Source organism: Bombus pyrosoma, linkage group LG4 (genome assembly GCF_014825855.1).
Source record: "Bombus pyrosoma isolate SC7728 linkage group LG4, ASM1482585v1, whole genome shotgun sequence".
In the NCBI taxonomy this organism is placed as follows: Eukaryota; Metazoa; Arthropoda; class Insecta; order Hymenoptera; family Apidae; genus Bombus; species Bombus pyrosoma.
In genome coordinates, this window is record NC_057773.1 from 8,328,373 (window position 1) to 8,343,995 (window position 15,623).

Sequence of the window (15,623 nt, forward strand, 5' to 3'; positions counted from 1 at the left end):
TATAGAACAATTACGTATCTTTTTGACGAAATTATACGCCTCGTAATGTATAAATTCTTTCTCGAATTATTCTATATCATTCTATGGATAAAAGCAAATACTTTATAACATACACGTATCTCGTAATGTATCTCAATTATTTACAATAAATATTTAAACTACAATAGGAAGGTTGCGATGATCGATGCGACGATTCCTCATAGCGATATTGAATAACCAATTTGAGTTTATCTTATTATCAATATGCAAAATCAAGCAGTCGATCAACCCAGTGTCTAATATTTTCAGCTTTCTACGCAACGTCATAAATTCGACGTGTCTGCAAGCAATAAATAATGCTACTTGCAGACTTTCTAGTTGATTCGTTCGATTTGATTTTCCTCAACATAAAATAACTAAAATTATTAACACTCATATATAACTTTAATGTATCCTTTTGATACCAATTATAGAATGGGGATGTGCGGGTGATTTTTTACGAACATAAGTAATGAAATGGAACTTGAGCAATGATCAATTTCATTCGTTAAATATTATAATAAATATCCTATTTTTTAGTTAGTATTAACATACTGTGTGTTTTTACACATTTAAAGTTCTCACAAACGCATTAACATTCGCATCGTAATTATGAAAAACGGATAAGCTATTTCGATAATTAAGCATTTCAAATTTAATTATAGGTTTAATGAAATAGTACTATTAGGAAGTAGATAGGTAGTACATTAAATGAATAATAATGTATTAAATTCATAATTCTGTTGTAAATACAACAATATACAGTTCCTATCTATATTTTTTAAAGCTTTTTATTTAAATCGTGGAATTTTTAATTAATATTAAGATTCAATCGTAATTTAGCATATTTGAGCTATTTATTCTAAAAGTTCGTATAGGCACGAATTACTACTGAACTTAGAGAATTTTATGTTTAACTATGAGTTTAATAATTCGTCGTCTATCTGATTCTTAAATGACAATTGTCGTCACAAATTTATATTTCTGTGGCCATAATTAAAAAACAGAACTTCAACAAAGATTTGTCTTTTACCTATTAAAGACTATAACAAATATTCTTTTCGAATATTTGATACATTTTTGTATATATTGTATGCATTTTGTATATTTTTATATTTTCGAATTTCGTCTAAATGTATAACAATCCGCGGCCTACTACCGACCAGTATTCCTTCGATTATTCTCCTGTCGCACCTTACTTGATCCTTTAGTGTGGATAGTGAAAATAAAGGAACTATGTAATCTGACAATCTTGGAAAATGGAGTACCAGCCGTTTATCAGAAACCTGATGAAACGGCGCGCGAAGTCGGATAGCTCGGGTCAAGGTCTGCGCGTTTCAGGATCATCGTCCTCCTCGGGCAAGAGCATTCCATTGAATGTCGAAGGTCAAGAGCTTCGAGGTGAAATAACTTAATGGGCGGCATTTGTCTCGATCTGCTTACGCTTATTATTCCGGCATCGGTGCATAATTGGAAAATAGAGAATCGCAACGTATCGACATAGATTTCACGTGTCGACCTTACGCAACGTGGGTGTGATTAATGTGCCGGTGTAATTAAACGCCGAAGGCGGTTTTCCTTTCCTTTTAGGAAGGAGGCAGTTCTACCTTCGAAGAAAGTGATCCTGTTTGTTGAATAGTAGGTACGAATAGTGCGAAGCGGGAATAAAGAAACAGGATAATAACTCGTGGAGTGGTAGTGAATTATTATGAAATTTCACGACGGAACGTATTTGGTTTTATTTATATTATAAAGCAAATATAATTGCATTATTACAGATAAAGTATTATTACGCGATATACTATTACAATATCTTTTTACTAACGAAACATGACATGAGATTTTATTATGCATTGTTAAGAAAAATAGAACGCCCTACATGATAAGTGTAATGAAACGAACATTAATGTAAGTTTCATAAAGAAAGGTGCGAGTTATAAAAATAGAATCGTTACAAATACCTTACATACATAAACATGGTGTATGAATAGCAACAAAACAACGTACAATGATAGTAACTTTAATTTCTACAAAATGTGAGATTACACCCACAGGAACAGCATTAAATCATAGGAGAATTCGTAGAAAGTAGAAAATACATTTTTCATTTCGTTTCGTTTATTTCATTTATCTGCGATATTTCGTTGGAAAGATCGGTATAAGTTCAATGAAAGTAGTAATCCATTAAGATTGCTTCGAATATGAGAGCTAGGAAAAAGAAACAATAGTAGTTTACATAAATTAACAGTGTATAAATCAACAATGTGGATGAAGAGCGTCAATCTTATTCACATCTAAATAGCGAAAGCTATTAATACTCACTCGGCATGTGTTGTATGTTAATTTATGCACGCCCAATTATTGCCATTCGCGAGCTTTCTGCCGTAGATAATTACCCGTTTCTTAAATCTTTCTTCTCTGATATACAAAAAATTGACACCTTTTCAATCGAACTTAGAAATTATTCTTCCGAGGGTCACGATTTATGTGATTATGATAAATACGTGGGAATAAATCGCGTGAGAAAGTTTGGTGAAATTTTCGCATGTCGTACGTAGAAACCGTTTCCTCATCAATGATCATTTCGTGTATCGGAAACCCATCATTCTTCGTCTTGATCCTCGTGCGTACTGTACTTTTTGTTTCATTTTAACCCCTTAATAGTATGATTGCTGACAGATATTAATCATTTATTTATGATACATGAGTATATGTACACATGTTAGATTGAGTCATAAGCAATTGCTGATGCACGTATTGCAAATTCCAAATTATCTACAGTTGCTTATCGCTATGTTGGTTACATTGTGTTTCAGGATAAAAAGACTACCTAATAAGATATAGATATATAGAAACGTCAATATTATAATCTTGGTCGAAGTCTTTAAGAGTAAAATTGTGATAATTCCGTAATGATCATTAGTAACATCTTGTTGAATGAACAAATATTAGTTCTATGTGACTTGTCTCCTATCTTCAATAAAGGAGAGTCATAATTTTTCGGAAAGTATACTTTCTTTAATTAATGATTCATTTTACGTTTTAGAAGCGATTCGTCGTAACAAAATTGTTACGTGTTTCTAAATATGCGAAATATCTTTTGATAAGTCATAAATTCTTAAGCATACATAATTTATATAAATAACAATATTTGTTGTAAAAACGAGTCGACAGCATGGATAACACAATAAAATTTAAGTAAACCAAAACATAACGACATATTATGTACGATTTATCGATAAGATGAATCATCCGTGACAGCACAACACGCACGAATTGAAAAAGAGGATAAGCACCATGTAACGTTTAACACGAGTGTTACTTGCAACAAGTATTTGTACGCGTCAAAATGAAGTGTGGAGGTATAAAAAAGATTGTGTAAAAAGAACAACAAAGTAGCATACATGGTACGTGAAAATGGTTAAAATGGCCAGCCGTATTTGGCCCATCATGTTGTGTAAGAAACATACTTTATGGCTCTTTGGTTACTTGGTAACAAGTTCATCAAGGTGATCCTTGCGTGAACTTTAACATGGCCTTTCTCTTGCTTCATCATGCTGGCACCCACATATTGTTAACTGTAGATGGTCTGGCTGATAATTTCTTCAAAGAGCCATGAACTTGAAGTGGTACGTGTAGACTCGCGCGTAGGATCATTCCCGTGCGATTATCGGAATACTAACCATATTTAATCATTTCAGCCGATAAATTCAGCTTACGTTAATTCATTATAAAATCGACTAAGAGGATCTTCTTTCGCAAATTAGCGATATTCTATTTATAATAGTTACGCAACAACTGCTGATTTTAATTTGAAATGACGAATGTTTTCCATTTAAATCTATGAGATAATAATGAATTTTGTTGTTAAAAAAGTTGTACAACGTTTCCTTTGCATAGTTTAGCATAGTCGAGGGGATAGTTTTCAGAAGATAGAATTGCAAATGAAACCCACGATGTTCGATCTAAGGAATTAGAAATGTAAACGTTAGTATCTTAATTATAAATTTGTTGTTTAGAAAGCAATGAAAATTGAAGATGTTAATGCCACTTCTTCCTGAGATGTTTTGGTTTGGGAAAGTTTCGACACACTACATAGATGAACTAGTTTCGTAACATGAAAATTTCTACTACAAACGTTCGGGATTATCAGGATTACATAGAAAAGACACTTAGCAACTTTAATAATCCTTTCACGGCTAAGAAGAGAGGAAACAGCAACACAATGTACAGCAAACGTTCTTTATTTCAAAGAAAAGTTGTTCGCAATTATTAGAATCAAACGCAGAAGACTGCTTAACAACTTTGATAATCCTTTCAACCGTGCAAAGAAAGAAAAGAAGAGAAAGAAACACCAAATTGGAATACCATTCTACATTCTATCGTAAAGAACGAAGAGCACCAAACGCTTATTCCGTTTAAATGGGTATACAGTAAAACTCAGAACAGTTTACATAAATGGAATTCATAAAAGACCGCCAATTCTCCCAACTAGCTATTACTTTTTGATCGCGTAATAGGAACTCAGATCCAGATAAGTGGATTGAATCGGTAAAAGTTTAGATAATCCGGCATTACCTACGTTCCAATAAACGAAGTTCCCATAAATGGTGTGTACTACCGTAGAAGAAAAGTCGTAATACGTAAACGAAATAAATGACGGTTAATGAAATTTCATTGACGCGGGTACAAAAGCGACCTGTGATTCACCGTGAAAACCTCGCCGGGGTCGATCTCGAGTAAACGTCTTTTTTTCTTTGTCGATATCATAATGGGTTGAGAAACGGCTACCGTTCGACTCGAAAGGGAACTTGCCGGAACGAGACGTGCCGCTGATCGTGCGTGTTTGCATGTCTGCCACCGCATCACCGTGACAACAGTTACACATTAGCGATGGAATCAAGTTTAATATGTACTTATAAATCCAAGTCATATTCAATATCCAAGGTTCTCTTCGTAAGGTTCGAATATTACTCATAACGTAAACGGTTCGTTCATTGTCCTGGCAAAGTATTCGATCTTCACGAGATGTGTTCGAAGCATGGAATGAGTACTTGCAAGTTTTGAAGATCTAGTTATAACTACTTTGATATTAAAACGAGTAGATATTTCTTCAAGTAAGAAGAAGACTCGCGTGACGAACTTACGAATAACATAATTAACATAAAATTATGTAGATCATGGATGAAAATTACAATAGTGGATTGCAATAACGATCAAGAAAAGTGATAGTAAGAGGGGAGACTCATAAAGTTCGAGCCTATTCCATCAGTGTTCGATTCTACTTGCAGCTACTCTTTTAATTTCCCAAAGTACTTATACAAAACACGAATCTGTCGTGTTCACGTTCGAATTTACTTGAAAGTACTGCTTCTTTTCTTTTTTTTTTCTTTTTTATCAAAATACTTATAAAGGATTTGGGATCGGGTCAGCCAATGTTCGAACCTACTTACAACGTACTTAAGCCCATCACTACTACATATTCGTATATACGTTAGTATATACAGACGCAAACCTTGATGCATTAACCAGTGTCCTTGAGACGGGAGGCCACCACCTCTCTTCTGCAAGCGGGCGCTTTGCCGCGGGCACAGATCGGACTGTGTAGCCTTGTCCGGGTGCGAATCGGCGTATCGTTTGCTCGGGGCAAGCCGCTCTTCGCTCGATTGGCGTCTTCTCTCTTATCAACGTTCCTACGGCTTCACAGTTTGGCCCCTAAGGCGTTCCATCGGCCAAAGACATTTAGAGTTACCTGTAACTAAGTGTAATGTTGCTTTAATCAATGTGGCTGCCTACGAGTCCATAGTAGGTGGTCTGAGGGATACCGCTAGTAAAGAAAGCAGCGGGTATTGCGGCCATTCTTGGTATGAACATGAAACGCTCTCTAGGGATTTGGCACGACTGCTGGAGGTTTTCGTTGTTTTGGAACCCGCATTAGTTTTTCTACGAGGAATTAGGTAGTGGTAGAAGAAATTACAAATTCCTTGAATGGATAAACTCCTTGTTATTTGTAGCATTTATAATTAATCCTTTCGAGAGAAGTGTAAATAAATTAGATGATATCGTGATATTAAATATTTCAGAGCGCTCCGATAGAAGGAAGATTAATTTTTATTGCGATTTTTGTTGCGATTTTGTTAATTCCTCTTTTTTTTTTTTTTTAGCATTTAAAATTAATTCCTTCGTGAAAATTACGAGTGACTGCGTAGAAGTTGTCTAGTGGCACGAAGAGTATCTTAGTTTCTTAATTGAAGAGAAAAAGATAGCTGCTTAAGATGTAAGTAAATTTCAATGTACAAATTTATGTATGTAAATAGAAGAATGTTTACTCGTAAAAGTTTAGCTAACTATATTACGAGAAGTTTTGTCTCTATTGTTTTGTTTATAATATATGTATGGTTAAAAATATACGTTCTGTACTCGTGTATAATATATGCTTAGAAATATTCTTTTCGCATTCTCAAGCTCTACAACATAAACTAGCTTCACAATTTTTATCTCAGGTAGGTAATAAGTACAAATTCAATTCAATTGCTTTTGAACTTTCCCTATTTACATGCTTGTCACTGTATATCGTATATACCTCGCTTAGTAAACGAAGAGTTTGCAGCACGTGGAGGCGGACAGGATCTTCTTCTCTTTCCTTTCCTCGTTGCTCGCAAGCCATACGGGAAATAGGCACAAAGGATCGAGCAGAAAAGGCGGCGGAACGACCGCGTAGGCACCGGTTCGCTCCTTATACGAGTGACACAGAGGAGCGCGCAAGCCGCGCCCGGCTTAGGGCATTATTATGCGGATGATTACCGTGCTTCGAGGCTAGGGGAGAATCGCTTTGCCTTGTCCAGGGACTTATTTCCTAGGGTGAAAAGAAAAGCCACGTGATAAGCATCGGCGGCTCGTGAATCACACCACATGATCCACGGGTTCTCTTTCGCGATAAAGTCGCTTTCTTTCTCGGCCACGATCGCGTGTTTCATCTCTTTTCGTGTTGCCTTCTTAAGAGCTGCATTTAATGGTATTAAGATGTTTGCTCTGGGCGCGGTATAAGTTGGCCTGCAACCGGAAAGAAGCTGGCTCGCCGGTAAAAAGCTGAGAGAAAGTGTGCCGTGAATATACTGGTATAAACGTTCATGCGGAACGGCTGTAAAGCTCCTTCGTTCTTGAAATTTGAAACCTTGTTGTTGGATGTTGTATCTAACGATAAGCATTGCTTGTTAGATGAGCAATACGGCAAACTTCGTTGCTCCAAGGTGTTAAATTTCGTTCTGATTTTCTTAGCTAGACGTTCGTGATGATCGTCATACAATCATCACGATTCTTAAGACGGGAACGCTGGAAACTAAAGTTTATTTTTTATGAATAAGTGTTTTGTGTGACATCGTCTTCGTTTTGTTAAATGGCTGCTTAAAGTTTTGTTAATGTTTGGGCATGACATTTTTGTAAGTGTGTGTTAAGAAAGATGACATGATTTGAAAAGGGTATTTTTTTGTCTTAGAATAAGTTGAAATATTGTTACGGATAATTTTAAAGTGTTTGAAAAGTGAAACAATTTTTCTGTATGAAGAAATTTCTTTTTAGAAGACTAAAATAGTTTCTTTTTAAACAGATGAAGTTTTAAATTTGTTCAACACGTTTTATGGGTTTTTGCAATTTATCCTCCACGACGACATCCGCGAAGTAGTTTAAAGTATTTACATTGTTATATATGTATATGCTTCTTTTAATTAATAATTAATACATATTAGTATCTCGTTCGTAATCATATTGTATTTACATAACAATTTTTCCTTGTTTCGATACAATAAATGCATATTGATAAGCCTATTTCATTATTTATATCATACTAATATTTGTGAACATATTTCCAATCGTTAGGTCGTTTGAAAGAAACATTCAGAAATTCATTTTCCTATGAAAAACAAACGAAAGAATTGACCAACCACTTTAACCTAATAATTTCATCTATCGAACAACTTCTTTGAACAAATCAAGGCTGCTAGTATCAAATCCGCAACTAAAACTGCTAAAAAACTGCTTTCTGTCCAAATATAAGATTCAAAGGCGAATGTTGTTAGCGCTATTTCTGATATTCAATACCCTATGTACAATTGTACGACATAGAGAACCTGCTCTTGGGCTCTTTATTATTTCATTAAAATCCATGACGCCTGAAAAGGCGTTGCTCGTTAATACACCCTCTGAGCGCACGTGCTGAAAATAAACCGTCCTTAAGTGGAACAATAGATTCCTCGCACCTGAGGCTGGACGATAGAGCAAATCGTCGCTGGTGAAAACGATAATGGCGAGTTTATCCAAAGATTATTCGGGAAGATCGCGTTGTCTGTGGGTTGCTCGTAAATTCCGGCGAATCGGTCGGATATCTCGATCAGTAATGGCCTTCTTTGCCGCGTGACTCGTCGAGGAAGAGGTCACTTTGTTCCTTTAAAGTTTAAAGTTTAAAGCATTCGCCACATTATGACCTAACTCCACATCGTTTTATTCGTTCCTGATCGCCGTTTTCAAGACAAAAATCGCTTAACGAGAAAGGTTTAAGAAATGGTGCGATTTTTGTTAAATTTTGCATTTCTGTACGTTATAAAATATATAATTAAAGCGCGTGTAATATTCAAACCTGTGTAAATTTCATATGTAATAAAGGTAAAAGATAATTTTTATTATACACACATACCCACGCCTCTAAGCTACTTCATTGTTTATATCTGAAATATAACATAGAGGAATTAATTTTATTCCATGTCCAGATCAAGTACATTGTTTTCAAATATAATCGGAATTATCAGTATTGCGCTTGAGTCGTAAACAATATGGGATTACTTTACAATATAACAACGTTTGCTTTTAGAATTATTTTAATTTTATTCACCTTAGAATAATATGTGTCTGAAATTGTATATAGAAACAATTGTGAAGAAATGTCTGCATTCTTTATGTAATTGACGATATTGATATGATCAGAAATTATTTGAAATATTATTGTTTGAAAATCAGCTTTTAATTGATTTTAAGATTAAGAGCATTGAATGATATACAGTAGAAAAAAATTGAGCTTTATATAGAGAAATCAAAATCGTTTGAAGGAGATTTGAATTTATTTTTGGACTATTCATTAGCCCGGAATGTTCCTTGTGAGAAACTTTCGAACTTCAGCCCGAGACTAGTGTCTAAGAAAGATTAACAGGAACTGTAACGTAGCCACGTGTAACCTTCATAAAACTATTGTTTGGAAAATCCCTAAACACTTAGTGCTGGAAAATTCTTAATTCATAGATTACCTTATTGGCAATTTTATTCCTGCGTTACTATATAGAATTTTCTAATCTCACTTTCTGTCACTACCCGGATCCCATCCATTTTAGATTTTAGAACCGCCCAACAACCAATGACAGAACTATCTTTCCAAGTGCAATATTCGTATATTCCGCTAACGTCTTTACCGAACAGTCTTGTTCTGAGTAAGAAGGTAAACGCACATGTCTGAATACTACTATATGTGCGTTACTATCACCAAAGTATCTGTAGCATTTTCTTTCTTCTTCTTTTTTTTTTTCGAAGAACGAACTGTGCTTTCCATTTAATGTTTAATATTTGTGCTACGATTTAAGTTTATCAATGTGATTTAAGTGTGAAATGCAACAGAAGTCGACACGGTGAAAGAATTGATCGCTGGAGAAGACGAAGTTTGATGTAGGTTTTTCAAAAATTTGTTACTTATAATAATTATATAATATATAATAACAATATATTATAACGTTATATATAATAACATTATATAATAATATATTATAGGATATATAATTTTTATATGCTTAATTCCTTTCTACAGTACCATTGTTATTTTGCATCTAAATTAAGAAGCTGTTTCGTTTAAACTTCTTCAATATAATCTTAGTCGATTTCGATTATTTTGATCTTTATTATTCTTATATATTTGAATTTAGCAATACTGAATTTGAAACAAAAATTTGAAGTGCAAAATGATTAATAAACAGTATTAAATATTATCTAACGAAATACATGAGTTATTTATTTGTCATAAATTAAATATAGAAAAATAATATGACAGTATTTTTAATAAATTCTTTAATATTGTTGCAGGTAAAATACATTTCGTTTCATGAAATAGTTACGGTTCCATTTGTACCTACAGTTCAATGTGTTAATGCTCTATCATAGATATATGTTTACGCGTGGAGCTGTGAATACGCAGAGTGATTATTTTATTTCATTTTTTACATCCCATTCCATTAATTTTGCCATTATTTTCGATGTTACGTACGATTGTTGGAATTAGGTAGATAGGAACAGTTTTCATAATATAATAATTTTTCTGACTATAAAGAAAGAACGCTTATTCTAAAAACACTAGGGACTACTTCACCTAACCAATTAAGTTATAATTACTTAGTTGTTTACTTATAATTACGACTAGATCAAGTATATAACTATTCGCTCGTCTTAGGAATGCATCAACGTTGAATCCTAAGCAGACGAAAATCATTTTAACGCGTAAAACAAAATGTAAATTCCAATATAAAGTACTCAAATTGAAGCTATATATTATTTTGAAATATTTATCGTAAATAAAAATTTGGCTAATTGACGATCAAGAAATAATGATCGTTATCAGTATCTTTAAATATTTACGATGTTCATAAAACAATTACCATGTGTAAGAGAAGCATCCTAATAGACACATAAATAACACGTCACTTTTAATTCTTAAATTTCATTCTAAAAATATAGGAATGTACGGTATAAAAAATGTAGTAGAAAAAGATCGATAATATAAGAAACGACCAACACGAAGATACCTGCATTAACTGTAAACGGTATAATTTAATAATTGATCATTAACAATACGGATACCTTATTCCATTAACATCGAGTAGATTTCTAAATTTTAGACAACGTAAGGCAAATAAAAAATGTATAAATTGAAAATTGTTATATTCGTGCAATTTGCAAAGCGACATTAGTTCCTCGAGGCATAACTCTAAGTTGGCAAGACAGATAGAGCCGTTGGGTTTATTGACAAGTTTAATAACGGCAAAAGGAAGCGGCACTGTCTGTCGGGCCTGGAATGAATCATCTTTGACGAGTAAAGGTGGGATTCGTTTCCTCAACTGGGACGCATTATGCTTCCAGGAAAATTACAACATACACTAAAGGCTATTAAATGCTGCAATCAGTTGCCCGCACTGGGAAAAGTCTGACGTTGTGCAACCGCTGATATCTCGTTGGCCACTTGCTCACAAATTTTCTCACAAAATTCAGGAAACTGCAAAATTAATGATTTCCTCCGCTCTCTTGTACGATAAGTTACTATCTAATAATAGCGATGAATTTCCAAAAATGTAGGATTGCAACTTGTAGAATTCTATTGTTTTAACAAGTAGCGTTTACAATAGTTTTATAAATTACAAGTACTGATGACGTTGGTGATTTAATTCGTAACTCGTAAAATTTGTTTCTACAACAGAATTATCTGTTATTTATCTTTCAGATATACGTGAGCAGCATATATTCAGTTTATTAATAAATATACAAATTCGAAAACAATTTTTATGGAACTTAAAATACATTTTGGATGCATTTCTTATCTCATTTGGTATGAATAATAAAATATAATACGATTATGCAAATTTTATTGTAAATTGCTAAATGTTAAAAATTTACTAAAAGTTACTAAAAATTCAATGAAAATATAAAAGTTAAATATAATATTCAATTAAAATATAAAGGCAAATGATTTAATCTTATAAAGATATTGATATGGCAGCAGAATGCAAAATTGGATAAGATATTGAAATCGTTTCATACTGTTACCAATAAATTAACGCATTGGATTAACTTCAGAAAATCAATCTACCATTCGTTATTTAGAAAGTCATCGAAAATTAATCTGACAGTTTTATTCCTAGTGAATAAAACATCAAGTTTGAAGAAACTCTGCATATATACGTTTCACCCCGGATGCGGGCAATCGTTGCATGTTTTTTGTCGCCATAAAAATTAGAGGAATTTCACAGTGTGGAATAGCTTCTGTACCGAACAGTAGAACGATTTTCTAATGTTTCTTTCATGGGTTGTGGAAGAGTTACGGTATAGAGGAACGGGAATGCAACGTAAAAATATAACCGGTATAAATCATGACTTCCGAGATTTCTCGACGGTGCTCTTCCTCTTTGTTGAGACGTGGATCGAATGCAAAATCGCTGACCATTTATTGTCCATATTTCTCCCTAAGAGAGCGCAACGATGATAGTATGTCTTCACGTGCGTTGTTCGTTTAGAATGTCGCATCATTTATTTGAGTCCACTACCCGTTTTCAATATGAACAATTTAATTATTGAACTATAACATTTCAAGAGTGACGTTAAATGATCTTATTCTACGTTTGATAATTACATAAAGTGTTGTAATTGGTTAAATGTCAATTGAGTGACGTACACTTATCGAACGTCAATGAAACATTTGAATATTGGTAATTTGGAGCTTTAGTTTCTCGTTGCCAATTATTGAAGTGTAATATTTCAAGAGAAACGCTAAAATGATTTTTTCCCTGTAGTAATAATTAACAGCAATATGGCATTCCTATCCTAATGGGTTACAAGTTTATTGACTTACTTATGTATCGTAACTATAATTAAATGATACATATTGTATTTGAAACTGAAAATTACAATAGATAATTACAGGAATGCAGACAGGAACTTCTCGTTCCAACAATATAACGATTCTCGATTACAGCTAAATTACTAGTTTCGAGTTAATAAAATTTGAAGCATCGTGTTAACTGCTTTAATGTGTCGATCAAAGTAAAATTTGAGATATTATTTCCGCATTTCGCTATTAAAATCTGATATTTTCATTTGAAGCTAGCACTGCAATATAAAGCTCATTAGAAATGTAATTTGTATGTAAATGCGCACTAAAGAAATTATTGGAAATAATTGTGAATATCAGTAGAAATCATTTGAACAGAAATTAAATCTTTTTGCCATCAAAGATTCGATCAATCGATAAACCGTTCAAATATCTAATCAGTGAAACATTAAAAATTAATTTATTTTCTATTTTTTAATTCCTTTTGTTTTCTCTGCACAAAACAAAAATCTAGTACTATCTCTAAACGAAATTAGAAACCATAATAATTGAAATTTACTGTATTCAGAAGATTAGAACGATGAAATTGATGCAACATTACGGTGCTGAATTTCAAGGAGACGAGCAAAACGATTATGCATTTAATTGAGCCAATTATCTGTAATTAATGCAGAAATAATCCGAGGAATCTTCACAGATTATGCAACCTGTTTATTACTATAGTCCGATACTAATTTCAAACTATCAGTTTCATCTGCAACACATCACAAACATATTGCGTATTTTTATTTCATTTTACGACTGTAATACTGACTTTGCTTGACGTTCTGCTTTAATAGATTGACAAATGATTATGTTATCCACAGGTAGAAATATAAGATAATTAGATGTGAAAAAACTGCGGTGATCAAATCAAATTGTTAATACATATATATTTCAGAATACGTAGGTACATAAATTGACTAGAAATTATGTAATATAAGTAATTAAGCGACAAAACAAGATTTTCAGATATGCTTGCACTAAATATTTTGTAACTTTCATACTTCGGATTTGTTTCAGGCTTTACCAATCCAATTATGATAGTCGAATATCATGAATATGTTCATGAAATTTTAAAATGTTTCACATAACGTATCTAATATATTCATAAGAGGCGTATACGAGTATTCGAGTAGTTTCGTGACCCTGTGTAATTTTATAGAAGTTTCATGCGAGATCGTGACAATTATTTCAATTGCCTGTTCAGGGTTGTCGTTAGTAACAATCGAGCGAAACAAAAGAGCGTAGCACGAATTTGCAGGAAAATTGCTAGGGAGATTAATGAGCGGCGCGCGTTGCCATGTGAAGGCAGACAGAAACAGGAGATCAGGAAATCCTTGCTTTTGCAGACCAGGCTAAGCAGCTATACTCTCATTTCGAGGCGCGCGTGACAGGTTAGAGTAGACGATGTCCGTCTCTGCTCTCCTCTCGACCCACCCCGTTTTCCTTTTCCAGCGATCTGACACTGAACTCGATCGTTGATCTCATTCAGGGTCGAGTGTTCCTCAAGTTCCTTGAGTTACGTTCCGTGTTCTTGTTGCTCATCGTTTCTCTCTGCCATCTAGCGCCTGCTATTGTCCGTGAACATTCTTCTTGATCGGATGCCTATTTCTGATACGGCCCAGCATCCAAGCAATTTCAAGAAAATAGATTTTATATTGTTCCCAGAACGACTACCTTCTCTCATTCTTTATTTGTTCACAATATTCTGTACAATTATTCTTTAGACGATCGTATTCTACTCTGATATTTTACTTTTTGTTTAAGGAAGTGTTGTATTCTACTCCAATTTTAGTATCCGCGAAACGTGTTTGATCGTGTGTTTATTTTCTAATTAAGCACTTTTTTTTATAATCTTCTACGTTCCATTTTCGTAGTATTTATTATGTTTTTTTATTACTTCGAATAGGATTTACATTTTTATCGTGTGTTAATAGATTGATAGATTGATTATTAAATTTATTTTAAATGACACAGGTAAAATACCCATAAGAATAAAAATAATAATATATATTCTCTGATTCCACTAAATATCAAGGTAAGGAAATTATTGCGTTATATAAATCTGAATAAAACAGAAACAGTGATGTCACAAATTCATTCCCATCAGGCGATTCACACCATTATTGACGTTTCAAACCTTTTCAGTGGTTCACCCTCTAATGCTCGGAGTGTATCTTATTTTACAAGATACACAAAAGCATGTGATAAAACAGGAAGCGAAGGAAGATAAAAGAAATAAGAGCATAAAGAGTGAAAGTAAATATACTACCGTTGAAAGTAGACTTGATCTTTATAGCTCGTAAAACTAAACTCTTTATGTTAAACCTTAGGAATCGATTTTCTTGGAATATTCTTGGAATATATATAGATATATGGGTTAATATGTTGTTACAATGTATTAATAAATCATTGTACAATCTGATTTTACTTGAATTATATATATAAATGGTAAGTTATATATACTTTTTTCTTAACTAATTCCTTACTTGAATTCCAAAAATAACTTTCAACACTAAGTTTACTTCATATTAAGATGAAATAAAAGTATTTTAGTTTTCAAATAAATAATAAATAAGTATACAGAATACGAGTATAATATTTTACTTGCTATACGATTTATCGATGTTAAATGATATCGAATATATGTTAGAGAAAGCTGACGAATAATAACTTTATAGCAATATGAAATAGCTGTAATTTCTTCTGAACAAAACCAATAACTCAGGTTACTCAACGATTTAAAGTTCAAACGTTTCAAAAAATTTAAGGATTGATTAATTAACATGTTACATGGAAAGCCAATGGAAATGTCGTTAGAGCGGAAGTTGCACATCACTTGCCTACCATCAATGCTTGCCATCCTACTGCCTTTTCGAACCTTATGAGATTCACAATAGTACAGTGATTCTCAATCATTTCCTCATCGATACTA

General features: G+C 33.2%; 1 protein-coding gene across 13 annotated transcripts in view; it reads left to right on the plus strand.

The window, feature by feature from the left end:
- The window catches only part of LOC122566701, a 123,479-nt gene that overhangs the window by 87,398 nt on the left and 20,458 nt on the right, over positions 1–15,623 (plus strand). The window contains exon 2 of one of the 13 annotated variants that reach the window (XM_043724337.1): positions 6,183–6,295. The exons of the other annotated variants lie outside the window; for them this stretch is intronic. The gene's annotated coding sequence lies outside the window, so the exon portion shown is untranslated. The remainder of the gene's footprint in view (positions 1–6,182; positions 6,296–15,623) is intronic. 13 annotated transcript variants of the gene reach the window in all.